At 45.3% G+C, this 12,778-nt stretch overlaps 1 protein-coding gene across 1 annotated transcript in view; it reads left to right on the top strand.

Moving 5' to 3' along the window:
- The first annotated feature begins 9,280 nt into the window (after positions 1–9,280).
- Cdh17 (cadherin 17) overlaps positions 9,281–12,778 on the top strand; it is a 58,717-nt gene continuing 55,219 nt past the window's right edge. Inside the window, exon 1 of the mRNA XM_038347954.1 lies at positions 9,281–9,338. The gene's annotated coding sequence lies outside the window, so the exon portion shown is untranslated. The remainder of the gene's footprint in view (positions 9,339–12,778) is intronic.

A 12,778-nucleotide genomic window follows, 5' to 3' on the forward strand; every position in this document is an offset into this window, starting at 1 on the left:
AGCTGTGGATGGTTGGTCTCACAGTAATCTGCTCTTCCCACCATAGCTGCTCTTCTCTGTACCCCACCACCAGAGCTTTCTCCACCACGTCCTCACCAACACTGGTCCCTCCCCTGCATGAAGCTCGTTCTGGACAGAGTTGGTGTGTTTTGCCTTTTTTTTTCCTTAAGAGGTCAATTTGGATGCCTATAGGGGTTATGGCTAAAACGGGGAACAAGCCGAGCCTTGCTGACCCTGGGTGATTGACTGTGCATAGCATTCATGACATTTTCTGATTCCCATTGAACTATCCTGTAGTCTGAGGTCCCAGACTGCTCTGTGAGGAGCCATGCCCCACGCCAGGCCTAGAGCTGCAAGGCCAGGAGCACATTTTAGGAAACCCACAGACTCAGCTGTAACCAGTTTCTCCCGGGGATGAGGTGCTCCTGACATTGTGAACAGCTCTGAGTGGTGTTGTCGGGCCACGCCTGGGATAACTGAGCTAGTGAAACCAGGTGCTTCCTGCTTATGGTGGGACGTGCCCTTCCAACTCCCAGCAGTCAGTGCTCCTGATGAGCCGTAGCTCAGGGAGCTATCACTCCATGTCAAAGGAGGTCGGAAGAAAGACAAAGACATCAGCTGGAGAGAGGATGGAGGAGTCCCCTCCCCACACACCTCAGGCCATGGTGGCTGGGTCAGCTCTGAGTGGGATAGCCACCTGGGTAGCTGCAGAACTCTTAGAGCAAAACAAAGCAGGAGAGACAGCTGGGGAAAATGTCCCTGGGGTAGACACATTGATATTCTTTACAATTATAGTTTTATTATTATTATTATCATTATTTGCCTACATATATATCTGTGTACCATGTGAGTTCCTGGTACCCATAGAGGCCAGGCATTGGATCTCCTGGAACTGGACTTACAGACGACTGTGAGGTGTCACATGGTGTTAGGAACTGAATAGGGGTCCTTCCAAAGAGCAGCCAGTGTTCTTAACCTCTGAGTCACTCCTCCCTAAATTTTTTTAAAATTAGACCTGGAGGCTGGAAAGAGGGCTCAGCAGTTAAGAACAATGGCTGCTCTTCCAGAGGACCCAAGTTTAATTCCCAGGAACCACATGGCAGTTCATAGCCATCTGTGATCTAGTCCCAGAGGATCAGATGTCCTCTTCCGGTCTCTGTGGGAACCAGGCATGCACATGATGCAAATACATCCATGTAGGCAAAACACTCATACACATAAAATAAAAATAAATCTTAAAACAAAGTGAGCTGGGCCTAAACCTTGTGTTTTCCTTGTTCCGCAAGTCTTTAATTGTGAAGTTTGAATAAGATAATATAGGTGAACAATTGCAAAAGTGCCTGGTAGCAGGTAGACATTTAGCCTGCAAGGTCTTAATATCCCCATAGATCAGAATCAAGGAGACTTAAAAAGAACAGTCTGATAGATTTCACAAAAACCCAGAACAGCCTGAATCCCCATGACTGCATGCTGCCAAGGTTCAGAAACTCTAAGTGAATGTCATTGTGTCTATGAAGCAAACTCCTTACAGGTGTGGGAAAGACGGCTGGGATTTAGACCATGATGTTGACTGCTATTGGTCGTCTTTGGTGTACTGTGGTTACTTATTTATTTACTTATCTGTCTGTCTATCTATCTATCTATCTATCTATCTATCTATCTATCTATCTATCTATCTATCTACCTACCTACCTACCTACCTACCTATCCATCTATCCATCTATCTATCTGGTTTTTCAAGACAGGGTTTCTCTGTGTAACAGCCCTAGCTGTCCTGGAACTAGTTCTGTAGACCAGGTTGGCCTCGAACTCACTGAGATCAGCCTGTCTCTGCCTCCCAAGCACTAGGCTTCAAGATATCTATATATCTTGAAGTGCACCACCACTGCCCAGCCTACTGGGTTATTTAAAAGAGGTGCAGCCACCTCTGTCTTGTAGGTCTGGTTGGATAAAATTCTGGTTCTATGAAATTGTATTTCTCATGACTGGAGGAACAGAATTGGAAAGACCCCAGAATAAAAGACATTTCTCAAGTATGTCTGCCCAATCGAAGTTAAGCCGGGTAGGTTTTACTGGGACTCAGCTTGTACCCAGTGGTGGTATAGGAATCTGACCCAGCAATGTGCCTCCTCCTTCCTTTAATGGAGAGCAGGTAGGTCTCCTTTATCCAGGAAGCTGGGGCAGGGGAGAGTTGTGATGTTTCAGTCCCTGTCATGCAGCAACTGGAAAATTCCAAGTTAGAGCGACTCTTTGGAAATTCTCCTGTGTTGATGTGTGGACTTAGTGAACTGGAAGGCAAAGGGGAGGACAGTTTGTCTTCTTGGTCTCCTGAGTTAGCAGGTTTAGTGACACAGAAGAGAAATAGCCCTGTGAGGGTCAAGAGTAACGAGCCAGTTATAGTGTGTGGCTGGCTGAGCGTGAGCCATGAGCGCTGCCAGGACTATCACGAAGGGGTAGCGTGCAAGAGGGACATGTTTTAGAGGAAACAGGACAGCAAGGTTGGAGCTGGAGTGATGTCTCAGGGATTATGAGCATTTGCTGCTCTTGCAGAGGACTGGAGTTTGGTTGCCAGCACATACATGGGGGAGTTCACAATTGCCTTTAACTCCAGCTTTAGGGGATCGATGTACTTTTCTTGTCTCTGTAGGCACCCCTACACAAGTGCACACATGCGTGTGCACACACACACACACACAATAAAAAAATAAATCTTAAAAAAATGTGAACTGTTGATTGCAGAGTTTGTTGTGATTATGGGATGTAGGTACAGCTGTGGGTAAACAGATGGTCAGAATCTGACCAGAAGAGAGACCTGGGCTGGAGAGAGAAATTTGATACATCCAGTCTACCAGAGTGAGGTCCAAGGCAAGATAATCTGGAGCCGAGGAGCCCCACATAAGCAGTGGCAAGGGATTGTCTCCAAAGGCAGAAGACAAGCCAGGACAGTTCTGCTGTGGTCACCCTGGGGAAAGGGTGACTCAGCAAGAGGTCACAAAAGCACAGCCAGGAGAGTGCCATTCTGATTTTCACAAGAAGCGGTGTGGCTGTGGTGACGGAGGATGTCAGATGCAAAGATAAGAGCCCTTGGCTAGACGTAAGCTACAGCTTGCTTGGTGAACCCTACAAGCCGTCTCAGAAAACGAAGATCACTATCAGAATTTAAAGAACACGCAAGGTCAAACCAAGTGTTTAGCTGACTGTGAGAAAAAAAATGTTTGTGGCTGGCTGGTTACGTTCTGTGTGTCAGATCTGGCTTGATAGTTTTCAGAGATATCTCTGTGGAAATGGGTCCTCTGTGGTAGGAAAACACCTCAGCACGCGCAGGTCTTGCTGAAGAGCATTTACTGATGGGTAGAGCACTAAGCTAGTGCAGCCCACGCGAGGGCGCCCGCCACCTGTATCAGAAATCGAGAGTGTTGGGACAATGTCAGGTCCCCGGGACCTAGACCTACTGAGCCAGCCCCTCAGGATGTAGGCTAGGCTTCAGAAAACTCTTCCAGCTTGGGAGGACCAGCAGGCATTTCTCCAGTGCACAGTTGGGAATACGAACGCTAATACTCAAGGCCCTTGCCCAGTTTCTTTGTTTGGCTAACAGGAGCCCAATTAAGGACTTACGTGGACTGGTAATTACAGATAATTCAAATACCGTGGCATGCGCAGCTGTGAACTGGGTCTATATCTGCCAGGGGGATGTGGGGCTTGGGTTTTTGATATTCGCTTCAAACTCCATTTTTTATTTTAAAGAGTTTTTAACATTTATTTTTGATTGTGCATCTCTGTGTGTCTGTGTATATAAGTGCATTTACACAAAGAGGCCAGAAGAGGTTGGCAGATCTCTTGGAGCTGGAGTTACAGGTGGTTGTTGAGTTGTCTGATGTGGGTGCTGGGAACTGATCTCCAGCCCTCTGGAAGAGTGGTATGCATTCTCAACTACTGAACCATTTTTCCAGCCCCCCAAAGTTCTCAATTCAATATTTTAAGGGCCAGTTCAGCTACAAGCTTTTCAACAGCAGTGTGGTGGTTTGAATGAGAATGGTCTCCGTAAGCTCGTAGATCCGAATGCTTTGTCACCAGGGAAAGGCACTACATAGAAGGAATAGGTGGTGTGTCCTTGGTGAAGGAAGTGTGTCCCTGGAGTGGGCTTTAAGGTTTCAAAAGCCCATGCCAAGCCCAGAGTCTGTCTCATTCTCTGCCTGCAGATCAGGAGACAGCTTGCAACTGCCTCTCCAGCGCCATGTCTGCCCTGGGCACCATGATGCTCTCTGCGTGATGATAACGGAATAAACCTTGGAAACTGTCAGCCAGCTCCAGCCAACTGCTGGAACTAGAGCTGCCTTGATCATGGTGTCTCTCCACAGCAGCAGAGCAGAGACTCAGACAAGCAGTCTGCACAGTTCAGTGGTATTAGCTCATGGTTTAAATTCCTTTAATGAATTACCTCTAGGTAATCTGGTTCAGAAAATTTCCCACAACCGAAACAACAACAACAGCAGCAGCAGCAGCAGCAGCAGCAGCAAAGCAATCCTTGGCATACACTCAGAACCAGGTAGAAGAACCGTGGGAAAGTGGAAACTGTTCTGCTTGAGTTCCTCACAAAGCAGATCCTGTCCTGGGCGGGAAAAGGAATTAGGGAAGATTTGGTTTCAGGGTAAAGTCCTGATTGGCAGGAAAGTTTTGCTTCTTTCAACTGAAAATGTGAGGGACAGAAATAATGTAAACCGTTACTGAGAAGGTGTGTAGAGTGGTTCGTGTCTGGGCTCCTGCCAGCTGCTCGAGACTGTAGGAGAGTAAGCTTGATGTTCAGAGCTGTTGAATCACATAACAATAGGCGTTCAGGTCTAAGAAGTGATTCCTAAGAGATGATTGATGGCAGAGTCTGGTTTTTTGTCTTTTTTTTTTTTGTTTTGTTTTGTTTTTCGAGACAGGGTTTCTCTGAAGCTTTGGAGCCTGTCCTGGAACTAGCTCTTGTAGACCAGGCTGGCCTCGAACTCACAGAGATCCGCCTGCCTCTGCCTCCCGAGTGCTGGGTTTAAAGGCGTGCGCCACCGCTGCCCGGCTGGTTTTTTGTCATCATAAACAGATTCAGGACATATAGTAAAGTAATTAAAATATTTCTCCGCACATCTGCTAGGGAAGGCAAGTGTTGGTGAGCTGATACAGCATATGTAACTCATGATTTAGAAAAACATTTCAAGTGCTTGGAAATAAAAAAAATCGGCACTCATTGATCCCAGTTTCCTGAGTTATAAAGGATAAATATAACAGAAATGCACCACGCTGTAAACATTTAAGAGCAATTCTAAGTTTTCATGTTGTTCTGCAAGTCTACCTATAATTTCTTTGCTAACTAACTTTATCAATAAATGGGACCTATTTATGAAATTTCTATGGCTAATGTTAGAGAAGTGGGTAAAATATCATTACAGACAAAAGTGCTAAAATGTTTCACCTTCATGAAACTATCTATAATTACAAGCTTTTTTGTTTGTTTGTTTGTTTATTCCAGACATGGTTTCTCTGTGTAACTCTGACAGTCCTGTGTAGACCAGGCTGACCTTGAATTTAGAGATTTTCCTGCCTCTGCCTCCTGAGTGCTGGGATTAAAGGTGTGTATCACCACCACCCGGCTAAAAGTACTTCTCATACCCTCTTGTTTACTGATCTTTTAAAAATAAAATATTTTAAAGAATATTTCAGGAATTTTACATATGTATACAATGTGTTTTAGTCTTATGCACCCCACTTTTCCCCTAACTCCTCTTAGACCCAGCAGGTACTCCCCAACTTCTTGTCCTCTTGTGTGCGTGTGTGTGTGTGTGTGTGTGCGTGTGTTGTAAGATTCACTAAGTCCAGGGTGCTGCTCATATACTCACGGATGTGGGGCCATCCCCTGGAGTGCAGGGACCACACCCTGCAAGAGATTCTCCCTTCTCCAGAAACCAGCAATTGTCCACAGGGGCTCCTAAGCCACTTTGCCTCCATGCTGGTATGTTTCCTGGCTTGTCCCTCTGCAGGTGACCACAGAGGCTGTGATTTCATGAGTGCAGCTCCCCTTTCATGTGTAGTAGACACTAGTTCACTCCGGGCTTCCCTGACCTCTGGTTCTTACGATCTTCCCATCCTCTTTCCCCGCTATGGTCCCTGAGCCTTAGGGTGGGAGGGGTATAGGTGTCCTATGTGCCGCTGAGCACTCGTGCGTAGTCTCTGCCCTTTGACTGGCTGTTAGTTTCCGAGTTAGCCTCTGCTCACTGCACAAATAAACTTCTCGGAGGTCTGAGAACTGCATTAATCTATGGGTAAAGAGAGAAAAATTTGGATGGCAAATTTGGATAATATGTTTATTTAGCAAACTAGTAATGATAGATTTACCGCTGGCCCTACGAGTCTCCCAACCCTGGGCTCTTAGCCTGATTTACAGTGCTAGTTATGTGTTAGCTCCTGTGGGGTGGGTCTTAAGAACAGGCAGACAGTGGTTGGTTACCCCCATGAGGTGTGTGTCACTCCTGTAGCCAGGAGCCTATCTGGCCATGCTGATTGTAGTGCTCAGAGCTCACAGCTGGGTGACACCCTTGGTGACTTCTCTCCTTCAGAAGTCTGCATGGCAGTTTCTAGTACATTTCAAACTAGCTATCACAGAGAAAGAATACATGTCAGTACCAACTTGATTTTCTCCATGTCCTGTGACCCAAGTGTGTGAGTCTCTAGTAAGAGAGTCTCAGTGTAAAGTTCTGGAGAGCAGCTAAGCAATAGGCTGTATCACTTGGGGGAGTCTCTAAGATACCCCTGACCAACAACTTACCCTACACTTCATGTTGGGCTTTTTGTTTTGGTACCCTGTGGCTTATGGGAGAAACACTATCCCCCTGTATAGGGTACTTAACAATTAAACTTTTTTATATGAATATTAATTTTTCATGTGTGTATGCACGTTTTTGTTTGTGTGAATATGTATGCGTGTGTGTACCTCAGGAATCTGTTTATTTGAGACAGAATCTTCCAACTGGGACTAAAAGCCAACCGATTAGGCAAGGCTGGTAGGCCAACAAACTCCAGAGATGTTCTTGTGACCTTACTTCCACGGTTCTGGGAGTACAAGGCCACGCGGCCATGCCTGGCTTTCCACATGGGTGAAAGAGGTCAAATTTTAGTTCTCGTGCTTGAACACCAGGCACTCCGCCGACGAAACTATTTCTCCATCCCTATTCCGTTGCTTTTGTTGTAAAAATCCTACGTCCTTCACTTCTAAAGAGAGAAACACTAATTTTTATCATCATTTATATTGTCCTCACTCCCGCTATTACCAAGAGGATTCCTCCTGTTATCGCTGACCCATGTATTGGTCAACACGAATCATCAATCTTTGGAGTTATTTGGGAAGAATATCCGTTCTGACAAACATTGACATGGCTCTCGGAACCACACGAACCCACGATTTCAGAGAACAAAGGAAGCAGCAGTTCAGAAATTCAACGACTTGTCACTTGGAGGGCTGTTTGGGACTTTTCAGAGTTAAGTCAACTGACTCTGGGCTGGGAGCCAAGGGAAGAAGTAACGTGAAATTGGGGCACACAGGCAGGGTCATGGTCATCTCCCAAGATGAAGAACGGCCCATGGGGGTTTCACTTTGTTATTCATACAGAGCTGGAAGAAGAGTCCAGGCGTGGATGCTGCCAGGGTTTGGATCAGACGGACACGGCAGGACAGAGGTCTAACCGTGGTACCCGGGCTATGTGACTCCACCCAGACACAAATCCCTTCCTGCTCTGTTTGCTGTCTCTAAGCTGGAATCTATTTACGACTTGAGAAGACACTTTTGACCCATATGCCCACATGCCATGGGCACAACAGCATGGTATTATTACTGAAAACAATGGTGATCTAGAAAGTTATCCATCTGTGCTTTTTTTTGAAAACAACAAAACAAAACACTTTGCAGACTTAAAAATTACCCTTTACACACATTATTAAACGATTACTAGGCAAGAAGCTGGCTCCTTCCAGAGCGTTCTGTAAGGGGGGGGGGGTCTGACTGACTGATTCAAGGAAGTGAAACAGGCTGAGGCTTTTTGATTTTGTGGTCATTTTATCTGGCTGACGGGAGAGCAGAGATGGTAAAAACATGAGAAGTTCTTGGTCCGCTACTCTGACTTCTCCAAGCTCAGTGAGGCTGAAGAGGAAGGGCGCTCCTGGACCCTGAGCTCCACCACCCTGCGCTCCACCGCAGAGGCTGCCACTGCTGTGCACTGGAGTTCTTTCTCTCCTGCGAAAGAACCGTCCATCAGCAGTTCAGCAGACTCACATAAACTGCTCAGGAGATCTTAGAGAGAAGGGGCTTCCGCCAAGAGCAGGCCAGGTCTTTCAGGGTCCTGAACCCAGCAATGGAAGGAAAAGACAACCAGACAAGCTTCAGAAGGTCACAACAAAGTTTGACATATGGGACTTCTGACTGGTACGGCTTTACATTTTCAGGATGACTACCCAGAGGCTCTGAAGTGTGGGAATTAGTCAGAATGAAGTCTTGACTTAAGACCTCTGTGGCATTAGTTACAAAAACAAACAAACAAACAAGCAAACAACCGCCAAAACAAACAAACAAAAACTTTCCAAACTATTCTACAGCATTTTGCCTGGAATACTTTGGTAAGACTGGAAGAATCTTAGGTAGGACTCTTCCCTGATGTGTGTGTGTGTGCAGCTTGTGTTTGGGGAAAACCTTTTGTTGTCTTTGCATGAAACCCCCTTGGCTTTCAGAAGTCTACAGCCACGTTCAGAGCATGCCATCTGGACCATCTACACTCTCTCCTGCCCATGGCTGTCAGGGGACTGCATTGTCACCAGACTTGGTACCTTGCCTTTGCATTTGCAGGGAACCTATGTATGTACCTGTTGCAGCGTCTGCTTCGCAGGCACTATACTAAGCGTTGGCATAAAATGAAAACAACTCTCTTGGATGTTACAGGGATCTCACTCCAGAGACAGCTAAATACACAGCCAGCTTCATCATTCTGACTTCTAATTTGCTCACATATTAAACAAAAAAAACCAATTACAACCCAGCCAAGCAGTCAGCAAGCATGCTCAGTATGAATGGAACTTTGCGGCATATAAAGTAACTTCTTTCCTGGATTGAACGTAATGATACCTTTTATGGTGCCCAGTGTCTCTCAGGGATCAATAAAAATGTCTGTGGTTAATGTTTCACTGTTTGACTGGAGGTGAAGGGGAGTCCAGAGGAACAGCAGGTAGAGGAAGTGTCTGCTGTGCTCTCCAGCTCTCCTGGTGTCCACAGCTGGATGGAAGGCGACAACTTCTAAGCAGTATTTCCTTACTTACGGAAGGTAGGGTGGCTGGTCTTCGTGGCTGTGTCAGTGATTTTTTTTTTTAAAAGAAGGATAACTTACGTGGTGGGGTGGCGGGAACTGAAGAAGGGCTGGATACATGTATTCTTCAAGGGGCAGTGCTACACCTAGAAAAGGCCCTTGTCCCTGCTGTCCTTAGCTTTTGGGGAGGACACAGTTTCTTTCTCTGACAGTCCCTTCTCATGACTATGAGGTGTAAATGGATAGTAACAGCCGTTCTTTGTAATTAGCATCTCGATTACAAAGAATGGCTGTTAGGAACTGGAGTAGGATCTTAGTCTCATAAGTCGTAATGCCGCTCAGATGTCTTTAAAGATGGTTCTGTCGACTCTTCAGAGAAGACAAATCCAGTGTCTGATTCTTAGGACAGACGGGGATGTGGTGGGAAGGGGAGGCACAGAGAAGAAAGAAGGCTTTTAAAGAAAGTTCTAGAAGAAGAATTAAAGGGAGAGAACCAGTCCTGCCACACAGTTGGGAAAGGGAGTCTGCTACTGCTGCTACTGTGTGTGTGTGAGTGTGTGAGTGTGTGTGGTGTGTGTGAAAGTGTGTGTGTATATTTGTGAGTGAATGTGTGTTTGTGTGTGTGAGTATATGTGTGTGTATGTGTGTACGTGTGTGTGCATTTGCGTGTGTTGCCTTCTGTTTCCCCTCACGGCTGATGGATTATTTGCTCGTGAGGGACTCTTGAGATGTCATGTGTCACTTGGAATCAATCTTTGTAGTTTTGGTCATTGTCTGTGTTTCTTGATTAAGGCGACAGAAGCTCCCATAGTAGGGTGTGCCAACCAGACTGCTCAGGCCGTGCCTTCTCTGACACTTTCCTGTCTTTATTTTCCTATAAGGATGTAAGTTCAAGCAAGGCGTTGTTTAAAAGAAGAGAGTACACATTCAGATGACAAGAGAAACAGGCAACATGGAGGTCTTCTACAGAAATGAAAGGGATCTTTTCCGGGGAGTCTATAGTTGACTGCGGGACATATACTTTATGAGTCTTTGGGGTTGGCCAGTTGGGTTGGGCCAGTTTCATCCTTGATTGGCTAGAGCACATGAGGCAGAGTCCTTATGCACTCTGAACCCTGATCTTTTCCATTTAGATAACATATAGCCTGTCTAAGTGGGGGATCACGAGCAGCAAATACTTAGGTAGAGTGTTACTGCAATGGGGGACACTCCGTGAACACCTGCTTCTGGGTAACTGAGCCAGGCCAAGCTGAGGTGTTGCTGTTTGCTCTGTAGGAAAAGAAGACAAAGGCAGCAATGCCACAGAAAACAGTCTTTATAGATGGCCACTCGCTGCTGTAGTGCAGGCCACCCTTTAGCCTGTGACTCTCATGCATGCTGGGGTTATAGGAGTGCAACATCACAACCTTTCAGAAAGATCTTCCTATGTCGTGCGCACACACATTCATACACACACACACACGTGCACACACACAAAGTTATGCTAAGAACATGGGATCTGATATAATTCGAATGACAAAGTGATTGGGTTCTGACAGACAGTGCACAAAAAGGTTAGAAGTCCCTCAGCTGCTTCCCATGTAAGTCTTGAGGTTTGGAGATCACTCAGATAAGCCCTGAAGGAAGCCACTACTGTTGAAGATGGGCCATCACATGCGCAGTAACTTCTTTCTCTTGCGAAAGTCAAAGTATAACCAGTGTCCCATCAAAGGAAGGACCGAGAAAGACAGCATGCTCCACTTCTGTCTAGAGAGGTAACTAGTATTGTTTTGTTCCGTTTTCATAAGGTCCACAAGTAAACACGGCATAGAGGAGGGGAAATACGCCTTTGTTGGCATAAGATTGTATTCATTCAAAAGTCTCTGGTGTTTAATTTATATGGGTTTAACCTGTCTCTGGCCTACCCACAGACCGCCTAAACAAGGGACAATGTAGAGAATTTTCTTGAGGACAGATATAAACACCATTTGTAAGTTATGAGAACCAACAGCAATGTTTACTTCTCCTTGAGAGATGTTAACTTAATACAATCAGAGAGTCACTCAGTAGCACAATTATTAATTTCCTTACAACAGATATTTTTCATGTAAGCAATATGTAACAGATTAGGCTACACTTGGTAGTTGCATCAGTGGTGAAAGAAAACCTTAATTTTTCTTAAAAATATTCTGTAATGATGGCAATTTGAATTTTATCCAAGATATTAAGATTTAATAATTTCTTAGCACATTTAAAAGCTTATGACTTGTAGGTATGTTTTTTTCTCTGATGCCAGGGATTAAATCCAGGGCCACATGCAGGTTAGGTAAGTGCTGCCCGCAGTTCTTGAGTGGGAGGGAGTCAGAATGCTAGCCTGGGTTTTGGAAGACGTTTAGAGATGAACGTCTTTCTCCTATGCCTGCTGTCTAGAGTGTGGCTCTTTCTTGGGTCTCTACATTCAGTCAACAAAACCTTTCCTTAACTTCTCTGAGCTTAGATTCCTGACTTGTATGATAAGGGAACACACATCACAGGGTTGTTGTATTCAAATGAATAGCTTTCCCAAAGTGCTTAGCTTTAGCAAATGTTGAGTAAAGGCAAGCTTTAAAAGACATCCAATCCATTATAAACTTTTCAGGGTTAGGCACCCTTCATTAGGACGAGTTAAGTTAAATTCTTGTTTTTTCCTCTCCTCTGCTTGTCATGGTTAAGATGTAAGCACTGGAGGGAGACTGTTGGCCTCCTGCACTTGAGCGTGGCTATGAGTGTGCTTACTTACGTATGTCTGTTGTACTTGCCTCAAGGTCATCTTGCAAGTTAACTAGTACAATAGCAAATGGTGACTTTTTACATCCTTCAATATCTTGGTCCTTGTGGTATAGAATGGCATTTAGGTTTATCTCTTCTTGAATTTTTGAGGTCAGCGTGTGTGATCTTATGCTTCATCCACATGAAGAAATGCTGCTTGATACAAAAGAAGCCTTCATAAAAAATATGAAGGCATATTTTATGAGAAATAGCCATTCCTCTCTCTGTGTCTGTAGGTCATGGCAGTGGTCTACTATATATGGAGTTCTCCTGTACCTCTCCTAGGGTGCCTGGGCTACAACCTGCTCACACCAGGGAGTGCAGAGCTATGAGAGAAGCATCCTTCTTTCTTTCTTTCTTTCTTTCTTTCTTTCTTTCTTTCTTTCTTTCTTTCTTTCTCTCTTTCTCTTTTTCCTTCCTTCCTTCCTTCTCTCTCTCTTTCTCTCTCTTTTTCTTCTTCCTCCTCTTCCTCCTCCTCTTTTTCTTCCTCCTTCTCCTCCTCCTCCTCTTTTTCTTCCTCTTTCTCTTCCTCCTCCTCCTCCTGCTTTGAAGCCTGTTCTGGAACTAGCTCTTGTAGACCAAGCTGGCCTCAAACTCACAGAGATCCACCTGCTTCTGCTTCCCAAGTGCTGGGATTAAAGGCATGTGCCACCACTGCCTGACAAGAAGCA

The sequence above is a fragment of the Arvicola amphibius genome, chromosome 11 (assembly GCF_903992535.2).
Source record: "Arvicola amphibius chromosome 11, mArvAmp1.2, whole genome shotgun sequence".
In the NCBI taxonomy this organism is placed as follows: Eukaryota; Metazoa; Chordata; class Mammalia; order Rodentia; family Cricetidae; genus Arvicola; species Arvicola amphibius.